The sequence below is a fragment of the Callionymus lyra genome, chromosome 4 (genome assembly GCF_982586985.1).
Source record: "Callionymus lyra chromosome 4, fCalLyr1.hap1.1, whole genome shotgun sequence".
Lineage (NCBI taxonomy): Eukaryota > Metazoa > Chordata > Actinopteri > Syngnathiformes > Callionymidae > Callionymus > Callionymus lyra.
Window position 1 is genome coordinate 34,224,692 of NC_141821.1, and position 22,326 is coordinate 34,247,017.

At 38.4% G+C, this 22,326-nt stretch overlaps 1 protein-coding gene across 3 annotated transcripts in view; it reads right to left on the reverse strand.

Moving 5' to 3' along the window:
• dlgap1b (discs, large (Drosophila) homolog-associated protein 1b) overlaps window positions 1–19,471 on the reverse strand; it is a 100,258-nt gene extending 80,787 nt beyond the window's left edge. For 2 of the 3 annotated variants that reach the window (XM_087789953.1, XM_087789954.1), the window contains exon 1: window positions 19,402–19,471. The gene's annotated coding sequence lies outside the window, so the exon portion shown is untranslated. The remainder of the gene's footprint in view (window positions 1–19,401) is intronic. The other variant, XM_087789952.1, reaches the window with a different exon arrangement.
• Between the last annotated feature and the right edge of the window lie 2,855 nt (window positions 19,472–22,326).

The following is a 22,326-nucleotide window of genomic DNA, read 5'->3' on the forward strand; positions in this document are numbered from 1 at the left end:
AAGCTGTGTCGCCGATACTTTTTATATGGTAAAAAATAAATAATAAATACACAATTATGTATAGCATTTGAAATAGTGTAATCCAAAACACAAACTCACGTTCAGATTCAGAAGTTAATCCTCAACGCGACAAAGTCGGTGGGCTAATGGAGCCCACTCTTGCACTCCACTCACAAACAGTACAGTAGCTCATTTGGCCTCTGGCGCCTTGTTCACGCTCCAAACTACTCATGTAGGTCTTTCTTAGAGTTCCATTCGACTCGCTTGAACCTTATTGTTATTCTGGTCCAATGCACCATTGGACGCTCGCCACCAAGACTGTAACCGCTCCGAACTTGGACGACTGCATAAACTGAATGGACTCCAAATGTTTATGTCCAAAGGGGCATTTTGAGTCACTTTATTTGACATTACAGGGAATATGATAGCGTTTTAAAAATGGACACAAAAACCTAATATAACGTCATAACACATTTCGTATGTTTGCAATATTATGAGACAAGAGTGTCAGCATTTATAGTCTGATGCGGAAGTGCAAGGCTCTCCAGAGAATAATTTACTATTGATGAATGGTTTTATGTTTCGTCTAGGGGTCCCCAGAAATAGAGCGCAACCTTTTATATGTCATTCATTGTAGGGATGGTTGCTATAGCAACAAGTCTGCATATAATAAAACAGACCCTTATAAAAATGTTTTTCTGTTATTGAATCGAGATAGAAATTAATACATAGTGTTTCATTTCTCCTCATCTGCACATTGAATCTAACATATTCCAACATGTATCCTCAATGAAGACAATGCAATATCAACATATGTTACAATTAGTCGAGAACATTTAGGAGGTTATATAAAATCATATCAAGGTTCATGTGATAAGTAAGTAGTGGAATATAACTCCTTTAAAATCATTTATTTGAAGATTAACTTAATAATTTAAAAGTAAAACAGATCTAAGAGTGACATTGTAAAGCGTGACGTCAATGGCAGCCTTGTATTTCAGGCCCAGTTGCAGAACAAATGCAAAGAGGATTAGAAAGGGATATACAACCATATGCATTTTGTTTTCTTTGTGAGCTGGAACAAAGTGTCCAATGCCACGCTGGCAGTCGCTCTGTCCTCCGCATGCTGTCCTATATACCAGCTAGCATAGAGTTTGATCTGCACCTCAGCTAATCTGAAGTGAAGGTAGCACTGGGGAATTCAATAGGATTATGCATGCTCAGCAGAAAATGGCTTACACAAAATACTAGACAACCCTTAAGTATGTGCTTTAAAAGCATATCTTTATGTGTAAGTGAAGTTCTCAGGAGTAATAGCGTAAATATATAGTATATTGTTGTAACACTGTGTCAGGCGTGATGTCATTTTTGGTGAAGTAAATAAATATTGCACAAAATTCCTGTTGGGATGATACACCTTCCAGTGAACTGTAATTCTTTCACGTCGAAATTCAAAGAATTGTTCACACAAGCTGGAGGAGTTTAAACAAGATGAGTGAATGCAGGTCTTGGAGGGCGACAAGCCAGCAGATTACTTCACCGGCTGAGACTTTCACTCACAAGCGCCAATTTTAGGTTACTCAGGGGCAAAGGATTCAGCGTGTCATCGTAGTAAACACTGGAGTCTGTCGAACGCCGAATCAACTGCAACGTTGTTTTTAATGTACTTGTAATTTTGCCCAAAAAATGTGTAAAAGATAAAAATGAAGATGCAGAATTAGAACCAATCATTTGAAATGTTTCTCTTTCTGTGATGCAGAATCATTTGTAGTACAAACAAGTTCCAGCTTGAGACATTGATAATATCCAATTTTCAAATATATAATAATGAAGGCAACACGTAGAGAGTACAAGCAGCCCACACAACCTTATCAGTGCCCTTGGAAGATTGTATCATATGAGCTAACCTTTCCACCCCACAAGTGCCTTTATCACACACAACCATCAACAACAGCTATTTCCAACGCAAGGTCAACAACCTGAGATCAATGTATTTCTTCAAGGTACACCGCACAACTTCAATTTGTCTAATGTACAGGTCATGCTAGGAAAAAAGCCACCCATACCCAATCTGAACTCATTCATCATATTCCTAAAATAATCATAAAATTGGTTAAAAAAAACTACTAAATAAATTGTCATTAAAAGCAAGAACACCTGCACTAATCTTAATATTGTTACCCACTAAGATAACATTATTTTCTTTTTATCACACAAGATCTGAAATGTCTAGAATGTATCTAAAAGCATGTGTTTTTATTTATTAAAGTTATACACAGAATGGAGATGACTTGCATCTATGTTCCAGTAACAATTTTATAATAAAAAAAAAATCGACAAAACATACATTTGTGATCTTTTATCAATGTGAACCAAGTTCCATCTTTAGGTAGCTTGGCCTGACCCCAGGACCTCAGTGAGGCCAACTACGGCTTTACCGCCTGTGCACATGCAACCATAAATACACATAAACCCCTGCTATGTCAACATATGTGCACAGGATTACTATAAATACAGACTTAATGCACACATGCATAAACAAACTACACATATGTAGATGATTAGGCATTTGTAAGAATAAAAAAAGGATCATATTCACTTGTTTATTCTGTGAGGAATTAAACCTATAAACCAACAACGTTAGTCATACATAATTATTATTTTTTATTATATTAAAAAAAAAAATGTTTTAAGAAATAATAAAAATACTGTTTTTTACTTGATTTTGAAATGTAATTGTGTGAGTGAGTCAAAACACACATAAAAGAAAAGCAATCTCTGAGCCAGCTGGCCATTCTACTTGAAGCCTGTTTGAAGCTATATACGGCCTCACCAGGAGAACAACACACTTCCCTTAGTGTGGCCAAAGAGTCCATTAATCATTCATAGGTTCGCTCCGGGCCAGTTAGCGGATGTTGATGCAATACTACCATGTGGTCTGGTCCGTGTCACAGCCATGTGGGAATCTATCAACACCGTTTGATCGCTATTACAGTGTCAAGCGGTCATCAGATGAATGCAAATAAATTGAATAGATTTTGGTTTTGAAGTAAGTCAATATGAAACTAAACGTAATCAATTAAGGTCATACATGGGATTAGGTTGAAACACAGAAGCAACATCCTTCACACAGATATAGAGCAGCAGCCCTGTGAGGTTAAGCGATACAGCGTGAAGGATTGACATTGTGACAGATTGCTTTATGTTCAATAAATGAAACAGACAAATTAGGAATAAAAAGAAACAGAAGCACTTAACAGAACATCCACCTAATGACCACACCCACAGGCTTGAAGGAAGCACACCTGCTCAGGGTCAAGATTATGTTTTTTAGAACACTTTTGCATGTTTTTGATGTATTACTTGCATTAGCATTTTCATCTACCTCAGGACTGGGCAATTAGATTTCCCCAGGGGCCACATGACAAACTGTAAGTGAGTAAGCATAAAAAGAGTGACGAAAACAAAATGAAGAAAATGGGCATTGAGAGGATGTAAAAACATACCGAAAGACAATTGATTTAGTGATGAAGTTATTTGGGTAATAATACCATGACTTAAAATTAAGCGAAATTTGTTAATGTATAGCACATGTGACAAAACTCATGGGCTTGGGGCCAAATCCAGACCGCTAAGTAATTCTAGGATGCCCTCTCGATGGTTGGCTTTGATCAAAGCAGATTAATGCAAACAGTTTTAATAAATAACTAATTCTGAACATATGGATTAAACACTGCTTATGATCAAGCCACAACTGCAGCAGATGCAAGTACATAAACTCAGCTGGGCTTGTCTCCTTATTAATCTACAACACAACTTCCTTCTCCTTCTTGTCTTCAGAGATGAGCAAGACCACCATCCTATAAATTAGATTTAATGGCTTAATGACACACAGAGCTGCTGTTTCGATGACAATGGCTGCTGGTTGAAACACCACAGGCTAATATGACTCATACATCGATTTGTTTAGCTGTGAAGCACTACTATGTGAAAAAAAAAAAGAAAAACAGCGACACCCCCAACAGACTTAATTCCCCTTGACACACGGGATGAACACGCACACTCACGCACCTTCTTCCCCCGTATATGCACCAAATCATAATGACAGTGACTGCTCATCCCCCCGGCTCCGCCTCGTCAACGCTGCCCCAGATTTCATCAGATTATACAAATGACATCATCAAGTGTGTGCTTTCTGATTTTCGGAGGCTTTTTTGTTTTTGTCGGCATCGCTTTGGCTGCATCGGTTTAATGAGCACTGCGTTATATAAATGTTTACGTAGATGCATAATTTAGAGCTGAAGAAGAAATCGCAGTTTAACACAGTACAGAAATACTTCAGGGCAAACAATCTTTCCTCAAGGATTTATTTGTTGGATTTGACTCAGCAGGAGTATAAGCATGAATATGTGTGGAAATATAATCCTTTAAATTGGGCCATTGGGAAACGTGTGCGTGCAAGAAGGCGTCAGATGCTGTGTTAAACTAGTTGTGTGTCTCAGGTGATTGTCAAAATTAAAATTAGGGTATTTAGGAATTTTGAGCCAGGATTAATGACATGTAAGTGAGGCACATTAGAATCAATATATGCAGTACATAGCTAGAAGTGCAGTAAAACAATAAGTCTTAAAAATCATCAAAAATTAATTTAACTTCTTGTCACCTCCAAGAAAATCTAACTCTGATTATTATCCATACATCATGGCAGTTCTCACCATTGTCCAACATGACTTTCAACTTCTGTTCCACATCATCATTGTCAGTGCTGTTCCATCGTGTCTGCACTCTCCTCTTCACCTCTCAATCTCTGTCCATCACTCTTACTCATTTTAGATTATCATTGTAATCCTTACATGTAGTATCATCAACTTTGTTATTGTCGCACTTTTATTAAAATTTTATCCTATCTTGCTTTTCTATCTTGCTTTTGCTGTAATACAGCTTCTCACCATCTGGTGGTAGAAGGTTAAGGCCAGTTATTAACATGACGGAATAGCAGAAGAAGAAAAAACTAGACTCAATCTTCAAGAAAAGTGAGGGATCTTGTCAAAGAGCAGTGACAAAATCTGATGCCAGCGCAGGAAGAACCTTGACTTTGTGAATGGAAGTTGAGGCACAGACGAGAGCCCGGTTTGTTGTGTGTGGGCCAACGGCACTGAATGAGGCACTAACACGGAATTCAGATGCCAAACTGAAGCGTCATGGAGTGTTAGTTTATGCAGTTGCAGTGCAGAATAAGAACCAACTAAATGTCAAATACATCACCAAAATGAAAGGCAATTGTTTTCATTATTTCATTTGCAGTTTACTAACATTTTAATGAACACCTTATATTCTGAATGTATTTCATCACTTCATTATGCTATCAAAAACAAATATTATTTTAAATAAATGCCAATAATACGAACTCATCAAGCAGCACAGAATGTCTGACTAGTATCGATGAAACTTGAGGATGTAGCATCTTCATACTTACAGATGTTGAGGATTACAAACCAATCACTTGCTTCTGCAAAGTGGTACTTGAGAATACTCGCCACTCCATCAAAGGTATGCTAATGTCAGCCGATAAATACCGTGAGAAAAGTGTTAGGAGAGCTTTTCTCACTTATCTCATTTGGGTCTGAGAAAATGCTCTGGTCTGTTACAGCCTTCTGAAGCTATTGGCTGGTGATGACCCTGACTAAGCCATTTTCTGCTGCCGTTGCACTCATCTCTCTTTCTCAGCCAGAACCTGCCAAGGAGATTCGGATGTCCTGAAAGATGCCAGTATTTTATCCATTCGACACACAGGCTTTCACCGTCTGTGTGGCTGACAACGTCAAATGCATTGAGAGAGAGAGGAAAAGACAACATCCTCTTCTGTGCAACTCACTTATTACGAGACAAAAGCCAACTTGCTGATTATAATGCATTGGACACATCTCCAGCATTATCTCACTTCCTGTCTGATCTCAGGATTAACGAGTTAAAGGAGCATCTTCTCACATTTTACACTTGTTTTTCACCCTGGCATCACACACTTCCAAAACAGAACACCACTTCTCAAAAGCCTTTGAAAGTATAATGGAATACTAGACCATGGTTTCTGAACTGAAACTTCAATGAAAGGCCGTCTGTGAGCAATCAGAGTAGGACGTGAGAGGGAGATGAATATTCAGTGACAGAGAAGATGAAACAAGTTGAAGATGAGTCTCAGGATGTGGCAGGCGCTCAAGCCACTCCATCATTTACATCTATGAAATGACGGACAGGCAAAGAGAGAGGGAACGTCTTGTTGTTCAAGCATGAAGTGGAGAACCTTTTTTTCCTATTCTATTTCCCTATTCTTTATTTATTTCATCTTTACTTCCTTAATAATCAATGTATTAATCATTTTTATTTAGACCATAATTTATCAGGTGGCTAAGGTGAAATATTATCAAAGGTGAAGTTTAATAGGGTCTTAAAGCAGCACTGGGTAGTTTTGGGTACCTTAATATGTTTGTACTAAAATAACTTGTGACGACACATCAACTTAGAACTCATTGAATCACTCATATATCGTCACTTGAGGTGTTTTGTTTGATTTTTATTTTCACTGTAAATGTTCTTGGGGATGGTGTTAACATGCTACATATCGCGCTGGGACAAACCTGCACATGGCAACCTTTGCGACGTTTAGCTCGGAAACGACTTAAACTTATTTTCATTTTCTTAATCCAAACAGAAAAATAAACTGAAGTGTTAAATAATCCCTATTTAAAAGTTAGTGGACAACATTCATCAATATCATCAATATGTATTTATTAGGTAGAGATGTTTTTCTGGATTAATAAGTAAGGAACTTTGAGTAAAATCGCATTTTGTATTTAAACATTTACTGCTTTAAATTCCTGTAATCACAATAACTTTAGCATTATATTACAAGACTTTTGTTGTAGCCAATAGTTAGAGTGTTATTCGTTTAGGCGTATGGTTGTTGATTAAAAAGGTAAAAATATGTGGCAGGCTACCCAAAACTTATATTTGACTGGATAAGGCCCACATGGCAAAGTTCAGAACTACAGTATTATGAGTTGTTGAATAAGTGACTCAGACCAAATCAATATTAAAACAGACTTAAACAAGAATATGTTATATGATTCATGTTACTATAAATGCAGGTATGAAGTCAATGCTCAAGTTGGATTTATTTCCCTAGTTAATTCAAAAAATGAATGCTGGAATCAGGAATTCTGAATGACGAGAATAAATACACTGAAAATGTGTCCCTGGCATCTACAAAGGTATGCATGCATTCATACAAAGTACTCGTGTCTTGTATCCTACCAAACGTGTGCATAATGTCAAAACCAGCAGGAACAAACAAAAAACAATTCAAATGAGTCACTTCCAGGATGCAGGCTTTCTTAAGCTTTGGAATCAGCTTGCACGTGAAAGCTGAGAGTGAACCTCTGTCCGTGGTGCTGAAGTCATTTATCAGGCTGTGCTGTCTGACTCTCAGTCAGTGACATCCACTCGTCTGCATCTTCCAGTCACACACACAAACACACAGTCATCACTATTTAGTTTCTGCAAGCTGCATATTTTCATCTCCCAGCAAATCTACGTCCTGAACACAATCCAAGTGAAATTGATTATGTCTAGATTATCCCAAACTATAAACGTCTCATCAAAGGCTTAGTGGGCATTAAAGGAAAATAGTGACCTACAAAAGAGCAGAACCAATGACAAAAGTCAGCTAGTTCCACCATGTCGCTTAGACTTTCAGACCGATGACTGACCTCCAACTGTCTGTTCAGGTTGTGCTTAATTAGTTAAGAAGCCTCAGTCAACACAGGCAGGGATCTCAGCGATGGTGACCTTTTCCCTCCCCCTTATTTAATGACTAATGAATCCAGACGCTACAGTTTTTTAAGCTTTTAATATGGTGTTCGGTCAAGAATAAAATGGTTCAGTTCAGTTTTTCAACCGTACTTATAAGTCTGTTTCCTGAAAACAATGATGTTTCTATATTTTCCCAGTTCTATACTTCTCCTTCTACAATTTGTAGAACCTGAAATAACCTCTCTCTATTGTATCTTAAACCATCTAGTGCAATCACTAATAACACTGATGGGGAACAACAGTAGTGAAACTTTAGACCACTTCTAAATATTGATTCTCTAAATATTTTATTAAAAACTGTAGATTTATGTTCCTCAGGGTTAATGAAAAAATTAAATTGAATCAAATGCGGATTCAAACTTAACCATGGGGCCTCCAGAAGTAAATTCATATATATATATATATCGAAACCTATTCGCAGTGTTCAGGATGTTGAAGCCGTTTCTCATCACTTGTTGATCTAAATTGAATTCAGATTTGTTGTTTTGTGGATTCATGAGTCATTTTATGTGTATTTACTTTTATAAATGCGTTTCATTTTAACTGTATAATGATAATGATTAATGCCTGTGGACTGCAAGTTTAAGACCCCTAGTTTAGATGCAGTGAAGTGTTCAGATGAGTTCATTCTCTTAATTTTACACTTTAAGTATAAACACAATGTTTGTAACTTAAAAACTTGACTGTTTTAAATTAACTAAATATTAAAGGCTTAATCCAAATATTACATTCTTAGTTGAAAAAATAAATCAATCGTATTGTATAGAATTTAAGGACCACCTGATCACTGAACAATAATGTGTTTCCTGGATTATGCCAATATTCCGCATCCCAAACAGTGCTAGATCAGTTAAATCCTCTTTGTGACAGCATGCTGAAATCACGAGTAACGTGACTGCTATAGCTACTATAGCTAAGAATCAATGATCAGAGCAATTTTAGCTCTGAAGCCGTTTTCTGACAACACATGATTATTGAATAGATACCATGTAGATTTCACGCCAATAACTACAAGATCCAAACAGACAAAACAAAAAGAAATCCTACCAAGTGTTTGTTTTCCAAAACAAGGCTGTAACCAGCAGTCAGCTTTCACTGGTTCACACACACTCACACACTACCATCTGTCAGCTTCCCTCTCATCCTGCTGGGACACATGCTGACCGACTATTCCATAACTTTGTTTCCAACTCGTCACAACAATTCCAGTTCGACACCATAGCTCCGTGTACCACTCCGTGAGAAACTCCAGAACAGACTCATCTGTTTGACAGCTGTATCAACGCATCGCCACGGTGACGAGCAGACTGTTGGAGACTCGTGGTACAGACCTGCTCTCAGGCTGCTCACTGTCCATCTGCTTCTTGCCTGTCCATGAGCGCTAGACTTCTCCTACTGGAGTGTTTCAGTACTTTGTGTTCAGCAAGAGGATGAATGATGAGTTGGTTCAATGAACACCATCAAGACAAGATTATTACTGAAAACCACATAATAATTAGTTTTCACTTTCACTCCCACATTGTATTCTGATTTTTTTTCATTAATTAATTTTCATTTCTAGGCCGTGTAATCACAGGATAGTCACACAGTCCTTAGTGAAACTGTAAGATACCAGAGTTGAAAACCCAATCAGATTAGCGAGGGATAGAAAGAGCAGTCAAACTAACCTCATGACCTTTCAGTTACGAGATGACCAGTTGGCCAGATAATCCCTGCGAAAGCTGGACTTTCAGACTGAACAATGGTGGCCACTGACCTACACATGCTACTGCTTTCTGCCTTAAGTGACTAAAATTTTAATTTAAGATAATCCAGCTATCAAAGAAAAAAAAAAAATCTAGAAACGAGATGGCGCCTGAGACTTCGGTCAAATAAAAAAAGATTACAGATGTAATATACTTTCCCGTGTTTCACTTCTGTTATTATCCCGACTCGAGCACCGATTAATAATAGAGTTTTGATTCTGTCCATGCTCCCGTGGTGAGCCAGGTGGCCTCATGCGTCTCTTCAAAGGACTGTTAGCACCATTTAGTATGCTGCTGAAAAATAAAATGGCAAGAAAGCTGAAAGCAGCGTGCTATGTTCAGTACACCTCTAAGAGTAAACAAATCACATCAATCGCAGGGCGATTTCATTTTATGCAGGCTGTTTGTTCTTTTTGTCAATTTGTACTTTTTTTCTACCCTGTATTTTCTACTGTTGTATCTTTTTAATTGATTTATGAAATTAACTTCAACCTTTTTTTTATAGTTTTTTAAAGGAGATGTATATTTTCTTGACACACAGTTAAAAACAGCATAAAAACATGTTTACATTCTGACTCCAAGCATACAGTTGTTATGTGAGCAACATATTATCCATCTCTTGCTTGTTTTCCGCAATGCCTTCCACATTTGCCGGCCCTTGTGCTCGATTTAGCCAGAGACTTGGCCCTGCAGCCACTGTGGTATAGAGGGCCATGTAAATGTCACCGTCTCGGAGGCTGTGCTCTGCAGAGCGTGAAATGAAATCTGGCAGAGTTTTAGGCCCATGCTTCTCCTACATGGACTTTCCACTGTGCCTTCATGGACGGTTGCGACTTGGACATCCACCATACTATTTTATTAATTACTTTCAACTGCAATAGAACAATCGTGATTTAGGTAGGTCAAGGGTAATTGTTTTTCTTTGATAATCCAAACTAATCCAACAGCTCATGCAACCATATCAGGATTACAGCATGTTGTATGATAGTATCATATACTATGTATCAAGTAATTCATATCTAGAATGCTGTGGGAATCACTGAAGCTGATACAAGAATGCTGTCATTATGTGCCATCATATGCAAGAAACAGCCTTCCATTTCCAGATGGTAGGATGAACTGCATGAAACAGAGTTCACAAGACTTTCTATGAAAGAGTTTGGTTGTAACATTCAATTATCTTTTTTTTGTTTTAGAAATAGTCAATACTATCCTGTTAAAGCTATAGAAGTTAGGAAGGTTGGAAATGTGGGATTTGTCCTAAAGGTTGAGCAGAAAAACTTGAGTTTTGTCAAAAATATAGATACTCATGGAAATCTCAATACTTAAATGCTGGATATGACACAAACTTGTTATGCTACCATTATTAGTGTACACACTGGCTGATCACACACTCTCAAGGATAAACAAATCCCAACAAGTTAGAAAATGATGGAATAGAATGACTTCCCTTGCTGTATTAAAGTCTTTTTTGTTATTATTTGTAAGTTAAAAAAAAAAAAGTACCAAGGGAGAAGACGATTGACTTGTTTTTATTTATTTGTTTTGTCCATAATAATGTTTTGTTTTTTCTTATTTTTTCCTTACAGTATCGAAGGTGATAATATTGTATACAGTATCTGCCAATATTGAGTGTACAATTTCAGTATTGTGACTCAAACCTCGACTCTGATTCTAAAAGGACCACTTAAATAAGTTAAACATTAAGCCCCCTTTTTCATTTTAACAGTAAAATGTCCATTGTGATTTGTAATTCACATCACCTTGATTCATCTCTTAGCTCTAATGGAAGTTAAAAATAGGCTCCCGGATTCCATTTAGGGATTCACTGTGTGCAGCTTAACTTGTTTAAGATGCTCTTAAATAAAGCTCCTTGCTAAAAAAACTTAGCCTACTGATGTTTGGTGACAAGACGGTCTGGACTTCCTACTGGGATATACTCAAATAAAAACAAACAATTACAAACAAAGCTAAATCTAAGGATCTGAGGCAGTTAACATAAAAACCATAGAGTAGAATAATGGGCCATTATTTGTCGGCCTTCCCAAAGATATGTCCAGTACAGGGTGTCCCAGGACACCCTAAGAGAAGCTGCCAGTTTAATGTAAGAAAAATGCAAAAAATATTTCTTTAAATCATTTGTTTTATTTGTATATCCATTAGTGTCATTTGTGTTCAACTGTCCCAGCCATCTGCCTATCTTGCAGAGTTGATGAAACTGAAGGAGGAAGAGAATGATAACCCTTCAAATCAATGTAAAAAAAATATATTTTTCTGTTTCATTTCTGTCACAAAACTAGGGGTGTGGACATTTATCCACAACTTAACACATAAATGCAACACAAAACCATCATAATACACAGTCACACTGACGATTTTTGTTCGCTTCTCTAAGCTTTCAGAATCTGCCCGTGACGGTAACACACTCTTTGGCGTGACGTTTGGTCCTGACAGGAGTCAGTGTCGGGTAGATCTTCGTCATGCCCCTGATTCATCACCATCCTCCTCCTCTGCTGCTGTGGCCGCTGAGGCACAGCCGTCACCAGCTGCTGCTGGAGAGCATGGTGGAGCTCACAAGTACAGGGAGGACAACAAGCTGACATTTTAAGAATCACTGTTCTAAAGGTTGAGTCGAAAAAAGGGAAAATAATCTCGGTTTGTTTTCTTCAGTGTAAACGACTGATGTAAAAAGTCACTCCAGTTATAACTGCCAGAAGTATTAAGGAAATTACATTTAATTTGTTTTTCTCTATTACGTTGGAATTCAGCTGAGCATTTAAACTTGCTTTTTAAAAAAATCAAACAAGGCCAACCACATTAAACATGGTGAGTAAACATGCCATTATCAAATGTAATATTACATGACAATCGTCCTTCAAATAAAACAAACTTAAATTAAAATGACATTGAAGGTATTTTCAAGCAGCAAGTCTAACTCTAGATACAGTATTTATACACTTTGTATGAACGTTATGCAAAAATGCATTCCACAAACATAGACTCGCTTTGACTAAACTTGAGTTGGTCAGGAAGGTTTGTGGAGTAAGCTCTGAATAGACCAGCGGTATTAACCCTTGTGTTAGCTGAGGGTCAAGGTGACCCAGAGGCTCAAAATCAAATGTATTTCAGGTATCCCTTGTGTTGCCTCTGGGTCAAGGTTAACGACCTCCCTGGCTTCTCTGGTACCTCTGGTTGCCCCTCAGCCAGTTAGGTTTAAGAGCCCTGGTATACAGAAAGAGAGTATGACGGTGCAATATCTCCTCAAAGCATGGCTTCAGCCCTATCGGTGCATAGGAAGTACCAATCATTTTCACTTCATATCCAATCATCCTTTCTAAGAAAGTTTCTGGGACTGCACACTGTCAAGCTAGAGGACACATACATCCGTGTACATGAAAACAGTTGAGATTCACATCTGGATTCCTATTTTAGTTATGTCAGGAGAACAACAACAGGTTGAGTTTTAATTTGAAAGCGTTTCATGTCTTTGGCTTGGGCACCTGGCAATCATGTTAATCTCTTTACAGCAGGCTGTGCCAAAAAATAGGGTTTATTAAGGTTAATCAAAATGAGATCAAGGGCACTGAAATCATCTCATGAACGTCATAAATAATTTTCTTTTAGATATCTACAGTCAGTTAGATATCTACCCAAGCTACGGAGAGTGAAGATGTTTGTTGTCAATCACGATCCGTCGCTGTACCTCCCTCAAGATGGGAAACAGATATCTTCCATTATTAGATTGCGAGCAATCTGATTATGTAGCAAGTGTCCGTGGAGAATAAATTATTCTTCCCATACCGAACCACACCGTCCTCAGAGAATTGACCAAACATCATTGAAGTCTCTGCTGCCGTGTTCTTTGCAGTCATGCCTGAAGTATGAGATATAGTCAATGCAATGACTTGTCTGTGAACAATAAAAACAGATGTTGATGTTGTCATAAAACAACAACAAAACAGATTTCTTTATAAAATGAGAAGTGAGATAGTTGGCTTGCTCTGTACTAGTTCTTTTAAGGAGAAGTTTTCTAGAGTATGTTGTCTGAATCAGTGTTTCTCTGTGTTGTTCACTGTTGACATGTCTGTAGTTGGATTAAAGATAAGACGAATTAACTTTATCACTCTTTTGGCTCACCTCTACAAACACAAATAACTCTGATGTCTTCGACCTCTCAACCCATGTGTGACACGAAGGTGAGAAATGAGTCCTAAAGAAGTGCCTGATTCATTTCTTTGCAATGTTTTGTTTGGTTTTACAAAAAGAAGATGTCACTGTGACTGGAGCATGGATAATGTTTGACTTCCTCATCATTGCACAGCAGTAGCAACACAGACAACACAAGTATTATGTAACAGATCACATATTACGAGAATTGTCTGTTGCAGGAATCAGTATTATCTTCCTCGATTCACTTGAAAATAATCATGCATACTGGAAAACTTCATTTTGCAAAAAGGTTTAATCCCAGGATGTCAAATGGCCTAAAGCTTTTCTAAATTCGACCTTGTTAAGAAAGCAACATCTGAGCACAAAGTTGTTCATGAAGTTTCAGGACATTTTAGAAATGGTTAAAACACTACAGAGGAAATGTTACAGGCCAAGTGGTTTTATTCAAGCGACGTCGTTCCATTTCCAGTTCAGGCATATTCTGATTGTAGATTTATGTGATGACTTTGTGCTTTCCTAGTTTTGTGTTCATTTATGTAACTTATTTAAAGGCATTGTGTTTCCTCACTGTGTTTGTCCCAATTTAGTTGCATAAGAAAACTGGTCCCAGGTAGAAAATTACTTCTTCGTTCTTGTAGAGGTTTCACAGCTTATGGATCTGGGTTGAGGGATTTCATTTAATGGTATTATTTTAAATATACAATTATGTATCTGCAGTGAAAATATGAATTTAGATCATTAAGGTCTAATTTAATAAATACAACACGTTTCTTAACAATCTTAACACGTTGGTCAGTTAAGTCATTTTCCTGTTTTTTTACCTCTGAGCCCATTTTATTTTTAAATGTATATGTACATATGTATTTAAATGTTTCTGGCCAGTCACTAGGAGGACAAACGTCAGTGTTGAGAGCGAGAGTCTACAGGTAGTCTTACCAGGTGTCTGGCCAAAGACCTCCCTGGTGGATTTTGTTACTCAACAATAGTGTCAGCCTTCACAGTAGGAGCTGGGCTAACTAGCTGATAGGTGTACATACACAACTTTAGTCCCTTTTAATTTCACATATACAGTATGTCCACAGCCCTAGTTTATGCTGAAAGGACAAACAGAGACTGCAACAAAGTGTTGGCTGCTGAGGAAAGTACCACTTCAAGCCTTGTGATGCTGACAGGTCCTGCACATATGCACAACCCGCCTCAGGCTACACTGAAGTCAATCCTGCAGGCATGAAGGAAAGTAACTATAAACATGGCTCTTGATCACACAGCAGAAAAAGCTGATCTAAATGTAAATCCTTAGTAATGAGCTTTGCATCGCAGCTCTGATAAAGTCCCGCAATTGCATTACCCGTGTTACTCTGAAATGTCTCAATTTAGGAAAACATGACAGTGAAATGAACACGATAGCCGACATCCGAGGATAAAACACATGAGGTATTAGGAAGAAATCCCTGGGAGCAGAAAGCGCTTTTTTTTTTTTTGCTGAGTACTCCTCAAAAGGCTGATAATCTTACAGGGAGGGGATTAGGAATTGGTCTGAGCTTCATACTGTATGTTCACTCGGCATCTGCCAGAGTACACTGTGTCTATTCCAGCTCTTAAACCACAAAACTTGGACCATATAAATCAAAAGGTTCTTCAATCATCTACCGAGTGGATCAAACAGCTTGCCTTCTCTTTGCTTTCTTGTATAAAATAAGCAGCGTGGAGAAGCCAAAGAAATACAATTGGACCGATGACAGCTCCCATAAGACCAATTGGTGCAGCGACGGGTTGAGAGGAATGAAAAAGTGCGATCCTCTAGACGAACAGAGAAAGATGTTCTGAAGATGCTCCTACAGTGTGCTACGTTGTGAGGATTGAGAGAATGAAAAGCACAGCCCTGACACCTCAGCTTACCAGAGGATACGGCAACACAACTGACTCATCATTTCTGTCATCCACGGCTGTCGTAACAACAAAGTCGCGAATTTTGCCTCCAGTGATGAACCTGAGGCGAGTGTGTAATGAATAACAGCGTTGTCATCTTACATTTGACTCTTGAGCCAGACAAGGTTCACCCAAAGTTGCTGTTTTGTTCTTAACCAAAACCTTTTCACTGCATCTAACATTTTAGAGACTTGCATTATGATGTTAGCAAGATTGATGCTGAATTAACATACCATGACCTGCAAACAAATCAGACCTCAATATTGTTTAACCTTTCCCCACAATATAACCAACAGTCTCTGCTCTGATCGTTTATGACACTTTTTATTATGTTCCAGTCATTTTTTAACATATGTTTTTTACCACTTTGGCCTAAAACATATACTTTGTATTGCAACCCAAGTGTTTTAGGAGCAGACAAATCTATGTTAAAATCCTCTTACAAACAAGACATAATGCATACATTCATTTTCAGACCATGAAATGTTTTCCACTCAATCATCAGTGCAGAATATTCATTCTAATCTTCAAATAATATGTTATTTAACAGAATATGTTATCAACTAGCTAAACAAGTATATAATTTAGTTTAGTTTATTTTCTAAGCATTTCAAGAGTTTTAAAATAATTTGAACTGTAATTTATACAAGGCATGGGAAGGTTATGCTTAATGTACACTAGTGAACTACCAAAAATAGCAAATAAAATATATGAAATAGTTAAAGTGATGTTATCTCCTGTGTATAATGTCACATTAAGAAAACGTTTATGTATAGGCATGCCCTGGTGAAGCATCAGCATTCCTCAGAAACCTTTACAATTATGGGTCTTTAAACTCCTTACACCACAAACCAGAAAGAATTAATGCATTCATTTTTCTTTATTCAGTTATGTTTATGCACAAAAACTGAAGAAATGATGCTTACGTGCACCACTGAAAAGAATGGTATTCTTACTACTAAGTTTAAAATAAAACTGCGCGAGTGTTGCATCTTTTTGTTTTTCCTCCCAACCAGACAAAGAGCAGCATAACCATGCAGCTAACGAAAAATCAGATAAGAGCAGGCAGTTTCTAAACTTGGATGATACTTTTCACAGGTGGATGAAAAAATATATCTGAGGATATCTGATGTCTGCATCAGCAGGAGAAAAAAAAGAAAAGGTTTGGCTAATGAAGGCTGAGAGTTCAGCACCCGAGTCCATCATTACCAGACAGGTGTAGAGGAACGCAGCTAATGATCATTCTTCCTCCTTGTTTGATGCCACATCTCACCAGCACCTTCTTAATCGGAGGTATGTGACATTTTCAGGAGAATGCTGAGGGATGAGAAATGAGGGGTTTATGCGTATTTGCATGTTTAAGATAAAACTAAGCCGGGGAAGAAAAAGATAAGGAGAAAATGAATGAAATACGCTTCTAGACCTATACCTCATTACCCTCAATCTAGAGGATTTTTGTGAGCTGGAGCTCGTCACTATTCCCATTCCTCGTCCATCTAAATGCTTAACTCCTTTCCCAGGACTGCTAATGGCCTCATCACACTCCCTTGACCTCTTAGCCTTATTGTAATCCCCCAAGCCTGCGCTACCTCGGAAGAAATTCCAATAACAAGAGTGTTTTCCGACACGATTGGCTCAGCGCCCCTCTGAGTACACAGGGTAATAATTGCAGAGTCTATTCTCACAGTGACTATTATTACAGCTAAAATCTTGTGGTGCCTTCACATTAGACAAGTGATCCAAAAACTGCACAGCTGGAGTTAGTTGAGAGAGTAATTTACAGATGTAGCGTTGGTCATTGAAGCCAGCGAAATTTCATGGCCAACTGATTTTCATCGTCTCATTTGCTTAACTGCAGATGAGAAATGAAGCAATGATCCTGTCAGGAGTCAACTTTAACAACAACTACGTTTTCCTAAACTCTCCATGGTGTAAAATCAAGGCTAAACAGCTGCAAATGGCTCGACAATGAAGACGATGATGAGAACACGGAAGACAAATTCATTTTTAATTATTGTTGGTAGAAGTAATAAACAGATGCTGCCATATTTGTCACCGTCTGTCCATACCATCTATATTCACTAATTATATACCGGTGGAAGTACCATTTTGGAAAGACCAACTTTTTTGGCCCAGGCACTTCCTATGTGATGATGTCACACGTTTAAACATTTTTCATTTCAAAGTGACAGATGGACGGATGCTTCGAAAAGTGTTTGATTGACAAAGATGTTTTTTTTTTATTTATATAAAAGATGAATGTGTGGTAGCAAGTGCTTCCACTTGTAAAAATAAATTTAAAAAAAGCTTTTAAAAAGACGAAGGAAGTGCCCGGACAGAAATAGTAAGGCGGACCTAAATGGTACTTACACCTGCAACAAAGGGACACCCCATGGCACTGTTCTAGCTCCGTTCCTTCTTTACTTTGAGGCTTAATTTTCAAGAACACTTAACCTTCAGATCTTGTCTGATGACATCATATAATCAGCAATGACAACACAGTGTCGTTCAGCAAACGATCAACTCATTTGTGAAGCACTAGCTTACATGTGGACCAGGCTACGTCACAAACCTAGTAGCCTGTGGTGGACTCATCAGGATGTTCTCTGTGGTCGCCGGCAGTAAAGAAGGCTGGCCTCGTCATTGAAAGGCAAAGGGACCCTGTGCAGGAGGTGACGCTGAGGAGCACAATGGAACATTATGACCAACCCCTCACGCCTGATGAACAGTGGCAGATGGAGAGGACCTACAGTCACCCCCGGAGCAAGACTGAACACTTCCAGCACTACCTTCTGCCAACTGGGTGTTACCTTGACTGGATTGATTTTTGCTCATTTCTAACACCTTTCAGTAAATTAAGTTCTGCTAATGATCTCCCTTGTAACAGCATCCAGATGTGACTGTAACCAACATCTGTAATGTGGCTTGTTGGTGCATTTTTGAAATTAAAATTTGTTTTTAAAAAAGTTGAAATTGTTTCATCTTAAGCGTTTTACGAAGAAATGAAAACCATAAAAACACTTTGCTTCTTGTATTTTTTGTTGCTGACATTCTTGGTCCTCAGCCTGTCCTGAGACCTCCTCCCAGGCAGAGGAGCAAATGAACCATGGATGTAAACAACATTACAGTGAGTGACAGAGAATCATGAAGTGTTCCAGTATCAGGGGACACTTCATAGAGGAGGGCTGGAGAACAAATGAATCTGAAGATAGAGTGCAGTAGATTGATCACGGTTTAAACAGGGGTAAGATGGGTCAGCTTTTCTTCTGAAAGCGTCTTCCGTGAGGATGATATTTCTGTATAGAATATAGAAGCCACACACGTCAGTGTCGCGACTGATGTATTATTTGAAATGAAAGCCGAAAAGGGAAAAGCTGCGCATCATCTCCAGACCAGAGCCACAGCCGCTTTAACTTTCACTTAAAGCAAATATTAAATAAACCACGTGTAAGGATTAAACCCATTAACAAATTCGTTTTTATAAAACAATTTGAAATTTCTTCTACTACGAAAGTTGCATCCATCGAGACAATGACTCACGCAATGAAACGACGAGAAGCGACGCAAAGGCAACATATTCCGGTCAGATAAAAGTTCAAAGTGGCTTTCATGAATGAACATGTGTGTGTTTTATGTCATGACACATATGTTTGGAAGGATTACGAGACGAGGTGCTTCTCATGCCTACCTTCCTCCACACAGCAGCGGGCAACACGCTCTGTCCACCGCCTCGCTCCACGGTAATCCTCGCAATGTCAGGTTTTTAGGATCGGATCTCGCCAAGAGAGACGCTGTCAGCTCCTCTGTCAGAGAAAAGGTCCCGTTCACTGGAGGATCTCCCGCACGGTGCCGTGGGTTTGGCTGCAGCGGCATCACTGAAGAGACGGCGCGCCGCACGGACGGAGAGAAGCAAAACCAGGCGTGGAGTCTGGAGAACGGAACAGTACACAAATAATAATAATAATAATAATAATAATACAATTCACTTCCGCTCCTATTTATATTATGCTTCATACAGTTTACCGTTTGTGGGGATTGTAACAATATATAGTTTATTTATATTAAAAATAATATTACAGAAGTGACACTCAAGTATTTTTTTTTTCAAATTTACATATGGGACAGAGGAAGATCTGAAGTCAAGAATAGGGAAAGCAAGAACAACATTCAACATATTAAATAAGATCTGGAAAACTAAGAACATCTCACTCAATACGAAGCTCAAAATATTCCATAACTCCAACGTCAGATCCGTACTGTTGTATGGATCAGAAACTTGGAGGACCACCAATGCCATCAGTAATAAACTAGAGACTTTCATCAACCACTGCCTTAGACGTATCCTCAGAATCTTCTGGCCAAACCGTATCAGTAACATCAACCTGTGGGAACGCACCAATCAAGAGCCAATAGAGATACAGCTGATAAGGAGAAAGTGGAGCTGGATAGGTCACACACTAAGAAAAAGCAAAACAGCAATAACCAAACAGGCACTAACATGGAACCCACAAGGCAAACGGAGCAGAGGGAGGCCGAAAAACACCTGGAGGAGGAGCACAGAGCTAGATGTGAAAAAGAAGGGACTGACGTGGAAACAGCTGGAGAGGATGGCACAAGACAGACGGGGGTGGAAACTATTCATCAATGGCCTACCGAACCGTAATATAAATGTGTTTTTTGATTCACAAATCTAAAGAGAAACATCGAGAAGTACCAGCTTCGAGGTTTTATCTGGCCCCTGACATTATTCCCATCATTAGTGCAATACAACCGTTTGAAAGTTATTGATTATTTTTCTTGCCTGTCGGTATCTTTCGCCTACTTTAATGGTTATCTTTTGTTCACTCAATTGGTTATTTGTGATCAATTTGTGTTGCATATGCATTGTAAAAATCATCTTAATGGTTAATGGAACACATTGAATTAATACAGATTTATCTTCCAAGCTCACCAAATGAAAAACTCTGACAGGCGATTGAATATTATGGTGGACCACATTAGCTTCAGTGAACCTAAAAAAAAAGGTTAATAGAACTGTGTGAACATGCTTTTTTAAAGACACTTCGATGTACTGTAACTGCAACAACATAGTATATGACAGGAAATTGGATAAGATGATATTTCAAAATGTGGAAATGCTATGGGCTTGTAATTCTATTGATAGCATATAGCACCATTAGCCATCAGATGTGTTTTCTTTTAATGATGTGACATTTTGAATTCAGTCCTCTTCCTTTAGCTGACAAGTTTGTAGGAACCCTATAGCAGAGCGAACTAGCAGTGCTCAGCTTCCACTAAACAACATAGCAACATTATCAACTAGCAATAAGAGAATAACTGCTTAAAATGTCCACTTCACTATTACCACTGAAACTATATTAAACAAATTAATTTCATGAGTGAAAATTAAAACACGTTGATTAAGGTTATAAATACTTCTCACTGTTTAGAGATTTATGTATTGTTTAGATTCAGAGTATTTAGAAGTTTGCTATGGTCTTAATTTGTTTTGTTTTTTTGTTCACCAGGAGCAAAGAATAGTTGGAACTGGTTTGCAGCATTTTGCCTGTTTCCACATTTTTAAACAATTCACTCTAAAAAAGATGACTAAAGCAAACTCTAGGTGATGTAATGAGAGTATTGTATCTTAATTCCAAGAGATACTTTTGTACAATCTGAGACGATATTAGTAGCGTCTGCAAAAGCATGTGTGTTATTTCAGCATCCACATCTAGCAGCTGCATCAGAACTTGTTGCTGTTCACCTTCTGCTCTTCTTGTGCTCAGCACTCACAGTCACACTTCTCTTATCACGGCGCTGCTCTGTCGGATGACTGGAAGTGACTCTGCTGGGAGAGAAGCGACGGCCTCACCTCGGCTCCGTGCCTGCCAGGCAGCCTACATTCAATAACAAGTGCACTGTTCAGATAACACAACAGCTCCGGAGCTGCTGGAGGCTGAGGCTGCACTCTTGCAGCTCCACGCCATCACAAGCATATTCACAGAGGATTTGTACGTGACAAGTGAACGGGAGAAAGGACTGCAGCAAGATATTAGAGGAGGATTCATTGTAGCTGAAAGGCAGCAATCAGCAATTTATTGGTGGCGATCCGTCAATAAAGGCGTTCCCTCAATGTGTCGGCAAAATCAATAACCCCCCTGATACCACACTCACGGGAGGGGAAGAAAAAGCCTCGTGAAGGTGTGTGGAAGATGGATCATCTGGTCATATGTAGCATCTTCTAATTCTTCTTATCGGATCTAAAAGGAATTGTCTTCTCAGGAGTGACTGGTTTCTGGATAAATAAAAGAGCTTGTGTTTAGGAATTTAAACATCTTGCCAGAATGGTAGTGGAATCCCATTACTGGGGAAACGCTCTCCTCTCTTTTGGCGAGGAGAGAGAAAAATAGGAAAGAAAGAAAAATCATTTAGATAATTCCCTCCCTAGAAAATAAACAGCGAAGCAAATATTTTTGTTGGATTTGCATGTGAAAACAAAGCTCTTCCAGTGCGATAGATCCAGTCCGTATTTTCCCGGTGGCTCTGCTTCAGCATGCAACAGCTATTTATCAATTATTCATATGAAAGAGGCTGAAAACATATGAAGGATGGC